Source organism: Lynx rufus, unplaced genomic scaffold (assembly GCF_022079265.1).
Source record: "Lynx rufus isolate CCGP_SWC_20201006 ecotype Redwood Valley unplaced genomic scaffold, mLynRuf1.p SCAF_22, whole genome shotgun sequence".
Classification (NCBI taxonomy): domain Eukaryota; kingdom Metazoa; phylum Chordata; class Mammalia; order Carnivora; family Felidae; genus Lynx; species Lynx rufus.
Genome location: NW_025814837.1, coordinates 227019 through 239778, shown reverse-complemented (window position 1 = coordinate 239778; position 12760 = coordinate 227019). Strand labels below are relative to the sequence as shown.

The 12760-nt window shown below is 34.9% G+C and overlaps 1 protein-coding gene and 1 long non-coding RNA gene across 2 annotated transcripts in view; one reads left to right on the top strand and one right to left on the bottom strand.

Moving 5' to 3' along the window:
* Positions 1 to 12760, bottom strand: part of RIT2 (Ras like without CAAX 2) — a gene marked incomplete at its 5' end in the record, with an annotated part of 239965 nt that overhangs the window by 33246 nt on the left and 193959 nt on the right. The gene's annotated exons all lie outside the window — the stretch shown is intronic.
* Positions 7542 to 11823, top strand: LOC124517644 (uncharacterized). Its single transcript, XR_006963520.1, has 4 exons — positions 7542 to 7689; positions 7879 to 7960; positions 9876 to 9926; positions 11602 to 11823. It is a non-coding gene; the product is annotated as an uncharacterized LOC124517644 (long non-coding RNA).

The window sequence follows — 12760 nt, the reverse complement described above, 5'->3', positions numbered from 1 at the left end:
CAGAACCCAACACTAAATTTGTTTATATTAATTCATAAGCATTGGTTTTCAGCAAAAGTGGATTGAGGAAAGGAAGGGCTGGGGTAGTTGGAAGGATGTTTGCCTTTACCTTTGGGATACTCCATATATGCTGTTGCCACACATCAGAACTAGGGTTACCTTGGGGAACCATGGGTCAAGGTAAAGGGTCAGGAGAGGAGAGCAAACATGCATATATTTAAAATTCTCCTCTGGCTAGACATGTGTTATCCTCTGAAAAGAGCCACATGTGTATTCAGTATAGAGAAAGCCTCTTTTTCAATACACTTTAAATATCTATTCATCCAAGGAATAGTAAAATTGTGTGTTGGCTCCCTTCTGTGCAAGGCAAAGAGTAAATATTGGTGTTTTCTTAATAAATATTTATGTGCATGTAAATAAGTCTTTAAAACTCCTGATATTTATGAACTGATCATAAAATTTGAGGCAAAACTGACATCTCTGGCTCACTGAGAAAAACGGATCGAAAGGAAATCAATTCAAACCAAAGTAATGGAAGGGAGCTGTTTGTATATGCTTGGAATAAATGAGAGAAGCAGAATAACAGCAGTGGCAAACAACTTAAGAATATCAGGAATATATACTGATGGATGAGAAAACAGTTTATTTTCTATATCTTAAGCATGGCAAGCTAAGGTATTAACAATGGTGGACTTCTGTAGTTAGCCCATGTAGAGATACACTGACTGAAATATGTCCTTTTTTAAGCAAATCTGTTCTAAGTACTTAGTGCAAGATCTGAGCTGTATGCTCAATGAACAAAATCAGATATAGTCCCTGCCCTCAATGAATCTATATTCACTATGTAGGACACATAGTAATTAATTATTCAATTTAACATAAAATAACAATTGCCGTGAAAGATAATTGATTGAAGCTTTAATGAATACAAATATTTGAATATATCCTGTCAATTAAGGCAGAGAAAGGAGCGTGAAGGAGTAATAATTGAGTAGATGAGGAAAGAACAGGTGGTATTAACTAGATTTCCAACGTCTATAATATGAAGCTGGATTAGTTCTCTATTTTATTCTTAAATAATTATTTTAAAATACAGGAAAATATCTCCTTTCATTTTATTGGATTTTTCTGTAAGTTCTAAAAGCTACATAAAAGAGTTTGTAGGAAATCTTGGACCTGGAATGCATGAGAAACTAATGGAATTGACAATTTTACCAATGCTGGGAAAAGCAATTAATCAGTGTCATTAGGAGCCAATAGGTTAGCACTTCCTTTAAACAAAGTTAAAAAGATCTTTCCAAGCCCATAGAATTTAAGAGAAAGAAAGTAATTCTTTTGTTTCAATGTCTACATATATAAGTGGTAGACTCAAAGGGGTTGATTTTATTTTACTCCTTTTTCTTAGCTGGGTCATTTTCTTAGATACTATCAAATAATTTGACTGTAGGGTAAAAATCTCTTAAGAGGCCAGAAGGAGAATTTTCTCCCTTTTCCTTGGAGAGTAGCATGCTCTGTCTCTGCCCCACAAATTGACAACATCATTCCACTCTCTGTGAAAGCCTGGGTCTGAGCCCAGAAGACAAATCACAGAAACACTACAATTCTATCTTTTCCCTGTACAGTATCTATGTGGTACAGAGACATATGGTCAGTCAGTTAACAAGATGTTTTCTCGACATAGAATCAAGTGTTCAAATTGACTAGGATTTTTTTTTTATGAACCAAATCAAATGAATAATTGGATACCATGGAGATACAGCTTTATTTCATTTGTTCATTTTTTAATATTGGTATTAACATAAAATAGAAGGAAAATTAGATTTCTAACTAGGTGTAGTTTTCCCACAAGCAAACATTTTGTAAATGAGAGGCTCAGAGTAGATTCTGAAATTTCATGATCTTTAACCTGTACTGATAGAAGCATAAGCACAACCATGACCATATGTTTGTTTTTCTACTAAGTTTATATGCAAAAGTATGGTAGCAGAGACTGAGACTTAAAATTATATTATGCTTTTGAGTACTTAGCATGTTCCTTATTTATATTTTTCTTACTGCAAAAGAAACAAGTAGACAATAACAATTTTGTTGAGAAGATCAACTTATGATAAGTCAGAATAGGCAACGTTATGTTGAAATAACACACACTGTAAATCTCAATGGTACAAAATGACCGAAGTTTGTTACCTACACCAAATGTTTATCACAGATTCCCGGAGGACTCTGCTCCTTGTAGACACTTAGGGGCACTACCTATTGAAACAGCTACTATCTTTAATAAGGTCAGTCACCATACTAAAGAAAAAAAGACCTCTGAAGAGCCTCACAGTAATAATTAGATGCTTTGGATTAGAAGTAACACGTGTCATCGCACTTAAAATTCACTGGCCAGAACCAATCACATGGCTCCATGCAAACAGAAGAAAATCTAGTAGATTTGCTCTTGTCCAGAAGGCAAAGAGCCAAGTATCTTTTGTATATGATATTAATGACTGCCATACCCTCTTAAGAGGAAAAGTGATAGATTTTTGATAGCCATCTATGAATTTCCTGTTTGCTCAGTTTCCTAAAACTAGTTCCCAGACAGAAGAAAACTTATACATGCACACACGTGCACACACATGCTGTTTATACTTTCTTTTCTTCTTCCTAGTGCTATTCAATAGAGAAACAAGTATGACATCTAAGGCAATAAATTGATGTGATGAGAACATGAGAGATGCCTTAAAAGCTCAAAGGTAGGGGCACCTAGGTAGCTCAGTAGGTTAAGCATCTGATTCTTGGTTTTGACTCAGGTCATGGTCTCGCAGTTTAAGCCCCACATCAGGCTCTGTGCTGACAGTGGAGAGGCTGCTTGGGATTCTTTCTCTCCCTTTCTGCCCCTCCCCTGCTCGTGTTCTCCCTCTCTGTCTCTCTGTATCACTCTCTCTTCTCTCTCTCTTTCAAAAATAAATACGTAAACTTAAAAAAAAGCTCAAAGGTACATTCAGCTTACTTTGGGCATAATGTAAAGCAGAGTAGAAAAGAGCATGAACAGAGAGGAAGGGTGGATTCTGAAGAAGGGTTTTTGTAGGTCAGAGGAAAATGTAAGTATATGAGGAGTTGGTAAAGAGAGAATCAAAAGGAGAAAAAGGAACTGAGGATAAGGATAGACAACAATTTTTATTAGATTATTTCATTATTTCTTTCATTCAGCAGTGACTTACTGGTCCCCGGATATGTGCTAACCCCAAAGTTGTCTCTGGATATGGGATATACAAGATAAACCCACTCTTTGTCTCCATGAAACTCAGTGGTTCCGTGGAGGAAATATCAACATCATGATAATCTTTAATGTTGAATATGTACTACAAACTCATTCTCTGTGTTTCTTAAAAATTATACAAGAAAAGTAGAAAATGCCAGTTTTAAGTGATTCTTATCAAATACCTTATTTAATTCTCAAAACTAAAAACCTTACAAGGAAGTACTATTACCATGCCCATTTAGAGATAAAGACATTGAAAGCTCAAATGATTAGTAATTTAAAGTTCCAAAATAGAGTCTAGATTCAAATCTAAGGATTTTGACCCCATATTGCAATTATGTCAATTATTGATTACAGAAGGAAAAAAAAAAGCATACATTAAGTCCTATGCAGGAGTTAAGTGTAATGAGAAGTCACGGGGAGACTAAGAAGAGAAGTGACATTCCCAGAGTTACATTTTCAGAAAGATCAATATGTATGTGAATAGACCACAGGGAGTCTACAGTAGAAAAAAAGGAAGGTAGGAATATAGTAAAGTGTTTTGAAAATACATGGTAGCGGTTCAGGATGATGGTAGAAAATGTGGTGAGAAATGGCCATATTTGACTTTGAAGGTATTGCCCCCAGATTGCAAGTGTACTTAAAGAAAAATTAGGGATCGCTCCTAGTTTTGTGGCCTGGTCAATTGGGGTGAACAGTGTACTATTCATTCAGTATTATTTACTGAAATGAAAAAAGCATGGTAGGAAAAATTTCAGGGGTAAGGAAATTAAGAATGTTCATAAATCTTTAAGTTTGAGATGCCTTATTAATTATTCCAATGGAGAAGAAGAGATGTCAGTCTGGCAGTTGAAAATATACATCTAGTTTTCAAAGTAACGAAAAATCAGCCTGGAGATATAAATTTAGGGTTCAAAGGTATGTAGATAGTATTTAAGCCATGGTCCTGAGTGTTTGTTTGAGTGTAAATAAATCCCTGGCACTTTCCACATTTGCATAGCAGGTAAAGGAAGAGAACCAGTAGAGGAGACTTAGAAGCAGTGGCCAATAAAATAATAAGATAACCTGGGGAATGTGGAAACCTGGAAGCCAAATGAGGGATGCTTCAAAATTCAAGGGGAAAAAAAAGACCAGTGGCACATGTTGCTTATAGGTCAAGTAAGATAGATTGAGAACTAAGCTTGGGATTCAAAATGATGGAATTCATTGGTAATATTCATTTTATCATTAAGTAGAGGTCATCCATCATTTCTGATTTGTTGGAAATTTTAGAAACAAAGCCTTATTCTGTCATCTTATTCTATCTGTGGAATGTAATATTAACAAAAATTGAATTTTCACAGTTTACCCCATTAAGGAGGCTGGCTACCTTCTCCTAAAATCATATCCTTGCCAGAAGGAGTGTCTGGTTATCATGTGAACACTGTAAGATTAATTTCATTACAGGCATAGAAAGCTAGACAATAGAAATAATACGAATTCTAGTGTAGTAATCAAGCATTAAAATTATAGGCATTAACTATTGCAGGAAGCATAAACTATATAACCCTTAAGTACAAAATAATTATAGATATGCAAAATATATTTTATAAAGTGATTGCCAGTACACTGTTCTAACTCCAACTGTACTGTTTCCCTTATTGAACTTTATTTGCAAATTGACTTTCAGGAAACTTTTTGGTCCATCCTACAAGCTACCATTAGGAACTTTGCTATTCAAAGTTCTCATGTTGTCTGTGGTTGGCTGCTGTGCTTTTAAGAGCAAAGGCACAGAGAGGGATGATGTATACACATATTCTAAAATACTATCATTAACCCCTTAGTTAATTAGGTCTAGACTGCTCCCTTCAGCAGTCAGAATAGGAATTATATGCTCATTTTCTCTCTTATAGTGTCACCAAAATTAAAAAAAAAAAATTCTTTACAGAAAATATGGCAGCTCCAGATGGTGAGTTTCTGTCAATTAAGAGAACAGATAATTTTAGTTAACCCTTGGAAATCTCACTGACAGTCATTTCTCCTCTCCTTTTCATTTAGATACCCTGTAAAATATCCTAACATGTGATCAGTAATGATTATATACAAGTATCTACTGGACTTTTCACAGGGACCTTTTCTAAAATATACTGACACAGGTTAAAAATGACAGTTAAGAAAGACCAAGATATTTTCCTGGTGAACACTTTAAGTATATTTTGAAGTAAAAATGACAATACACATACACAGAGTTAACCTCACATTTTTACATTCTGTTACAGGGCTTCCCTTATCACACCATGTCAGTGACTCTCCAGTCACCATTATGGACTTTATTATCTTCCATTTGATGTCTGTATACCTTTCCCTTGAGTCCTAGATGCTACTGTTTCCACTTTGTAAACATCCCAAATGTCTAAATCTGAATAGCCAATTTCTTATTTCATGTATTTTCCTTAATTATTTTTAGAGCATCTTAAAGATTTTGAACACTTCCACCAGAAAATGGGCAAAGACAGCACATACACACAAAGAGGCAATATATTTGACTGCCTGTAAATCATAGCACTGAAAAAAAATTTTGCCCAGGACAAGAGATTATTTATGATTCATTAAACTCACTGACTGATTCATTTGACTTCTCCATGTAACTCCCTCCCTGACAAAAAAATATTAACACAACCCATATGCATTGTAAAAATAAGTTTGACTAAGATCTTTTTGGATTACAAGGAACAAATTAAAGAATAATAAAGCATTAGAACATTTACATTTGAAAATTTGCAATTGTAAATTCATTCTCTACCTCTTTGAGATGGAAATCTTCTACAACTCAGGAATGTTTTCCTTTAGGTCCTGGGAGCCATCCTTTGAGATGTAATCACTAAAAAAGATAGGAGCACTGTCTCCCATCTCAGTGGAAGGGTAGGAACCTAACTTCCTAGACAATTAGGAAACACAGATGGCCTACCCACACTGAACAAATTCCTTCCACTAACCTCCAGGTTGTGTTTTTCTCCCCATTACCTCACCACAGTGTTTAAAAATCCTCCCACCTCTTGTTTCCAGGGAATTGAGTTCAGTCTCTCTCCATTATTGCATGCAATGTCTTGACCTCTATTGCAATAGTCTTGGATAGTCTTTCCATTTTTAACAAGCATCCAGGGCAATTCTTCTTTTATAGTATTATAGCAGGGGCTGAGAAAGATGTGGAAGAAATATAAATACTATTACCCCATTCTACAGAGTTTATAATCTGCTTAATAAATAGAAATAAAAATACACAAAAGAGGAGTGCCTGGCTGGCTCAGTCGGTTGAGAGTCCGACTTTGGCTCAGGTCATGATCTCACAGCTCGTGAGTTCGAGCCCTGCATCGGTCTCTGTGCTGACAGCTCAGAGCCTTGCACCCACTTCTAATTCTGTGTCTCCCTCTCTCTTCCCCTAACCCACTGGCATTCTGTCTCTGTCTCTCTCAAAAATAAACATTAAAAAAATTTTTTTAAATACACAAAAGAATTAATGAAAAAGTAAGAGCAATAGAGGTTCTGTGAAAGAAGTCAATGTGATTTGAAATTCTTCTACAAATAAAATCATTAATTAACACCTATGTGAACCCAAAAGTAATATTCTGCAAAGAGCATCTCTGACTTTGCCATTGACTACTCTTTAACCTTACTCAGGTTACTTGATAATATCTGTGCTTCTTTGTTGATAAAATAGGGAAAATAGCTGATTTAACTATGTTATGAGACTTAAAAATAGCCAGTAATTATTGAGCACTTACAATGTGGCAGGTGTTATGTTCTAAAATGCTTTATCTATACTAACTCATTAGATTCTTACAACATTAGGTGGTACTATTTTCATCCTTATTTTACATTGGAGGAAACTAAGGCACTAAGATAGTAAACATCTTGATCATAAGTATCGCCACACAAACGGCTGGCCTACAGTGAACATCCAAGCACTATTCCCTACTGCTTACTTCATTCAAGTCTATGAAAATGCTTTCAAACCAAAACCAAACAAATGCATGGAAAATAAATAAATATAAAAAGAAATGAATGTCCACTCTGAGAAAATGGGAAAAACTTAGCTGACTTCTGACATTTCTCCAATGTTCTGCATTCTGGTATGTGGGGATAATCAACATAAACTCTGTAAATTGTAATTTCCTGTTACACCTTCCAGTTTCTGCATTCTAAAAGAACACAAATCTGTGTTTTTAAAGGCTGCTTAAATATCTATACTTTTGGATCAGAAGCATCATCTCTCGTGAATGTTTTTCTTCATAATACTGAGAAAGACAGATGGGAATTTGTGCCTTCTCTCCACTGAAAGCAACAGGGAGAAAGTCTTGGAGCTGGGAACCCTTCCTGATTGTTTACTCTGCCTGGCTACCTGCCCATAGCAGCTTCTTGGATCTCTCCCTGAGAGCCCCCATGACAGCTATTCTGAAGGTCAGGTCTGTGCTCCACACATCTGTCACTATATTTCTTGTGATTTGCAGGCAGAAGACTGGTAGAATTGACCTGGGTTATTGATAAATATTGATAGTTGTGTGTGAAAACGTACTAGGGCATATAAGCTAGTTCTGATGTAGGAGGAATTTCTGTTCTCTTGACTCACCCCTCTCTTGCTCTTTGCTTTTCAGTTATTTGCATGCTTGTTAACACACATCCTGTAGGACAAGCAAGGACAAGAAGAGACATGCAAACTTAAATGAAACCATTCAGGTACAGTTGTAAGTAAGTGTCTGACAGGACCAAGATAGAAATGACAGGCTTCTGCTGCTTGACTTTTAGTTGTGGGGCAATAGGGAATTTTCTTGTTTTTTGTACTGTTCTTTCCTGGCCTATTTTTACCACTGAGTATGTTTTTATTTTGTAATTTTGAATAAAATATTAATAACACCTCATAAATACATTAAGTGTTAGCTTCACTTTTCAGAAAAGCTGAACTGTTCAATATCTTTCAAAGCATAAGCAAAGTGTGCAGTTTTTTTTGTATGTACAATATTGATTTTACCTGGATACAATGTATTGGATCAACCCTAGAAGTCTGGAAGACAACTGCTTAACCATTGATTCAACAGACATTAAGTTGGGCTGCTCAAAAATTCTCTTGCTCCTATATATTATTAGCATTAACAGTGAAGAATTACTGCTTATGTATTATTGAGTACAAATTTATTGAGCACCTAATATGCTCCCAGTTATAAGTTACATGATATGGTACCCATGTATCCCAGTTACATGATATGGTACCCAGCTTCCTTGAACTAAATTGTTATGCCAAACAAGAAGCCAGATGATCCATCTTTTTAATGTAGATATTTATCCTATATAATCTTTTTTTAAAATTAATGTTTGTTTATTTTTGAGAGAGAGAGAAAAAGTGTGAGCAAGGAAGGGGCAGAGAGATAGGGAGACAGAATTCAAAGCACGCTCCAGGCTCAGAGCTATCAGCATAAAGCCTGATGCGGGGCTCAAACTCACAAACTGTGAGATCATGACATGAGCTGAACTCAGATACTTAACCAACTGAACCACCCAGGAACCCCCTCCTATATAATTTCTTATCCCTTCATATATTTGGCTGCCTGGATAACAAGACAATTCATAGGTAGGTAGGTAGATAGATGATACATGTATGTAATAAAAGACAAATGGTGTTGAATAAATGTAAGACAATTCAGATTAAAAAAAAGAATAGCATACAAAACACCATACAAGCTATAAAATGAATGTTTTGAGAATAAGATTTCTGGAGGTCAATGCTTATAGGGTGTGTCAGGAAACTAAAAAGTCGGTAAGGTCTAGTGATTTTAAGCCCAAGCACAAAATGACCCCCAGGAGAATCTAGTGACAAGACAGAGAGCCTTAAATGTAGGGCCTAGGGGAAGTAGAATCATATCTTCTCCTGGAAAAAGTGTCAAAGATAGACACAGAATAAGGAAGATCATTTCTACAGAGGCTGGAAAGTGAATGATCCTAAGGAGCTACTAACAGAAGGTGAGAAACTGGGCAGTCACAGTGGGTATCATTGTACATGATCAATCATCAATTAGTGGAACAGCTAGATGATTCCAGGAACATGGTTGGCACTTAGAGAGTCTATAGATACTTGTATTTGAAATGCATGTAAGTCCCATTCCTTTGGTTCCAAATATTAGTGCTTTACCAAACAAATGCTTATGCAGATTCTAACACCAGAAGTGGAATTGTGTTACATGTATACATATCACTCAAAATACTCAAGAAATTAAGAGGCATGTGAAGATAGTGAGGGCTGCTGTGGCTAGGGAAGGCTTCCTGAATGAAATGCAACCTGAGCTGGGCATTAATGAATGGGCAAAAATGGATTGGCAGAGACTGGCGAGGAAGAAATTAGAGCAAGAAAAATTCTAGGAGTCAAGGTATGGAGGCAGCAATACAGGGATGTCAAGAGAAGTAGAAGGAAATGAGGGTTTTTACATGGAATTGGTCCAAATTATAGTTGGCTTGTGGAATTTTAAATGCACTCCCGAACACTAACTTCAAGAGTAACAAAAATTTTATGATTTTCCCAACTGAAATGACAAAACAAAACTTTTGCTAGTTGAAGCAAAAATGTTGATTTTTTATTTATTATTATTTTTTAATTTTGCAGAGGCTGAACAGCCTGAGTGTACACAGCCTGAGTGAGGCCTGCATGTGAAATGTAAGTGTTCTTAGTTACATTAAACACTATTTCATTCTTCTTAAGGCCTTCCATGGGCAAGTGGAGGAGAAGAGTGAGTCCAAAGAGGGAGAAGAGAGCCCTCAATAATTTTTCCCTGGGTTTTTCTTAAATATCAGGCACGTCTCACAAAACATAACACTGTACCTGTCAATGTGGATTTCTCATTGAAAACAGTTATGTGTGAACATTTAGTGGACAGAGACAAAAGAACCAGATTATAACTTGACATTCAATGGAAGGTGGCAATTCAGTTAGGGTAAGGTTATTTATTACTCCCTTTTGGGTAATATATTATGAAAATTTGTTCCTCGAATCTTTTGTCAATCATAACTCAACACCCAGGTATTCCTAGTTGTTGAAGGAAAGCTTTCAGTGGAAGAAAATTCCAAAGAATTAACAATGGCAAAGCCATGTTTTCCTTTTTGGCCAGTTAGAATAAATGTGGTTGTACATACACAGGGCATTATAGTTACACCCTTTTATTCACATTGTCATATCTTCCCATACCCCCTTTTGCATATTTAAATTATACAGTGTATATCTAAGTCTTTTAGGGCCAAACTCAAAATATAGTCCCAGAATTAACCCTTCCTTGACAATTCTCATCTTCACTAATCTCTTCCTCTAGACTTTTTTGTATTTCAACTTTAAAAATTAAGGCAACAGAGAATGATGGTTTATGAACTCAGGTAATGGATTTAGATATATTTGGGTTTGGACCACTGTTCTGTGATTTTCTTTATGCTATCAGGCAAATTACTTACTCAATTTTCTCTTAGCCTCAATTTTCTCTTTGTTAGAATAAGAACAACAGCAACCCTCAGCGATGTTATATGAATTGAATGAGACCATTTTCCAATATGCTATTCATGGCGCTTGACTAAATTCTCAATAAACTTCAGGCATTTTGAGTGGTAGTAATAATGATATTATTATTAGTCAACCAAAACAGAGAATTTTTTTAAAAATGCAATGACTATTCTTGATATTCACTGTGACTACAATGTTTCTTCTGTTAATAAAAATCCTAATTATCCTTTAATACTCACTCAAATCTTACATCTGTCATTAAGACTCTCTCAAATACCTCAGTAACCAGTAATCTCCTCTGAAATATCCTACTAGTCAGAGGATGTTATACAAAATTTTAACAACAGGATTTATTGAACACAATGTGCTTTGAATTCCAACATACCTATGCTTGAATCCCTTGTCTGTAATTTCCTAGCCATGTATCATTAGCAAGTATCTATAACTGATCAAATACAAGGGAGTTTCCAAGGTCCAAATGAGAGAATCCAGAAGAAATTTTAAATTTGTAAACTTAATTATATATTTGCTTATAACATTTAATTTCAAATTTAGTAATAGATTCAAAAGGATTTATTAAATAAAGTAATGTACTTAAAGCATTCTCTTCTCCTATTTTATAAAATATGTATTTAAACTCTTCATAATCATCTTGACATCAATGTCTTATAAATAGAATCATTGGTAAGGCCATCAAATACTGTTTTCCAGATATGATTGAGACACTGCACTTTTCAAATTTCTGAAAAAGGCTTCAGTGGAAAAATTTTACTTAAAGTCTCAAATTTCATTTCCAAAGCTTTGGCACAGTTCTGTTGTTGTTGTTTTTCCATTTGTTTTGTAGGAATAACGGGGATCCTAATGAATCACCGGATTGATTTTCTAAATGATCTTCAGAAGTCTTGCTTATACTCATCCCCATTATTTGGAGTTGTGAGATTATATCCCCAGGAATCATTATTAAATCCATATTCAAATTTTTGGCATTAAGTATCATCAAGTATTTTTTTTCCTCCAATTCTATTTCTGTAAAGGTTTAATATTAGCTGTGACTGAGGTTTTTCAAGCTAGGTATCTTCTTCATAAGCCATTTTATTGTGTAAATTCAGATAATTTGAGAAAATACTCCAAATTTTGATTCAATTGAAGAGCTCAACCATAAGGCAATTCCTTTTACAGGGAATAGTTTCACATCTGAGCATATGCAAAACTTACCTTCCTTGAGCATCAGCCATTTTACTTCTAAAATCGTGCTATCTGTATCTACAGTTACAGAACTGTTGGATAATTAACTAAATGAGATGGCATGTAGAACACCTGGTATTGTGTCTAGCACATTTTGCATTTTGTATACATTTTAGAATTATAAGGAATCACAATTATCATCAAAGAATACAGATGCCCGGATAATTTGCCCAAAGCAATGCAGCTAAAATGAGAACCCAAGTGTTCCAAATCTATATTCAGCTCACCCTTGGGTAAGCATTTAAAACGCCTTGTTTAAATTTAATGTACTATGGATGAAAATAAATCATTTCAGAACTAGATTAGTGGAATAGTAATTTGTAGCAGATTTTTAAAAGATGAAAAAGAGATGAGCGGCCAAAATCTGTGGCATACGGAGATTAAAAAAAAAAAGAGGTCAATGATTGGGAAACTGACTGGCAATACATTAACAATTATGTTATCTGTTAGGACTTTTTGTTTGATATTTGCTTGATCCCTACTAGTGTAAGTTTTAGTTTTCTGGTACACAAAGGATCTGAATTTATTCTGATCATGTATGACCTTTCAAATAAGAAGAATTTTCTGATCAAAATTGTTTAATTAGATATCTGCCTTTCATATGTACTATTATTTACTTGAGGCATTTAAAAATTGACTATTTCAGATGTAATTATATTCATAGAAGAATTTTATATTACTACAATTATAACTTTATAACTAGTTGGTATATTTGTCACTAATGGAAATTTAAATAAAATTCACTCATTAAAATACAT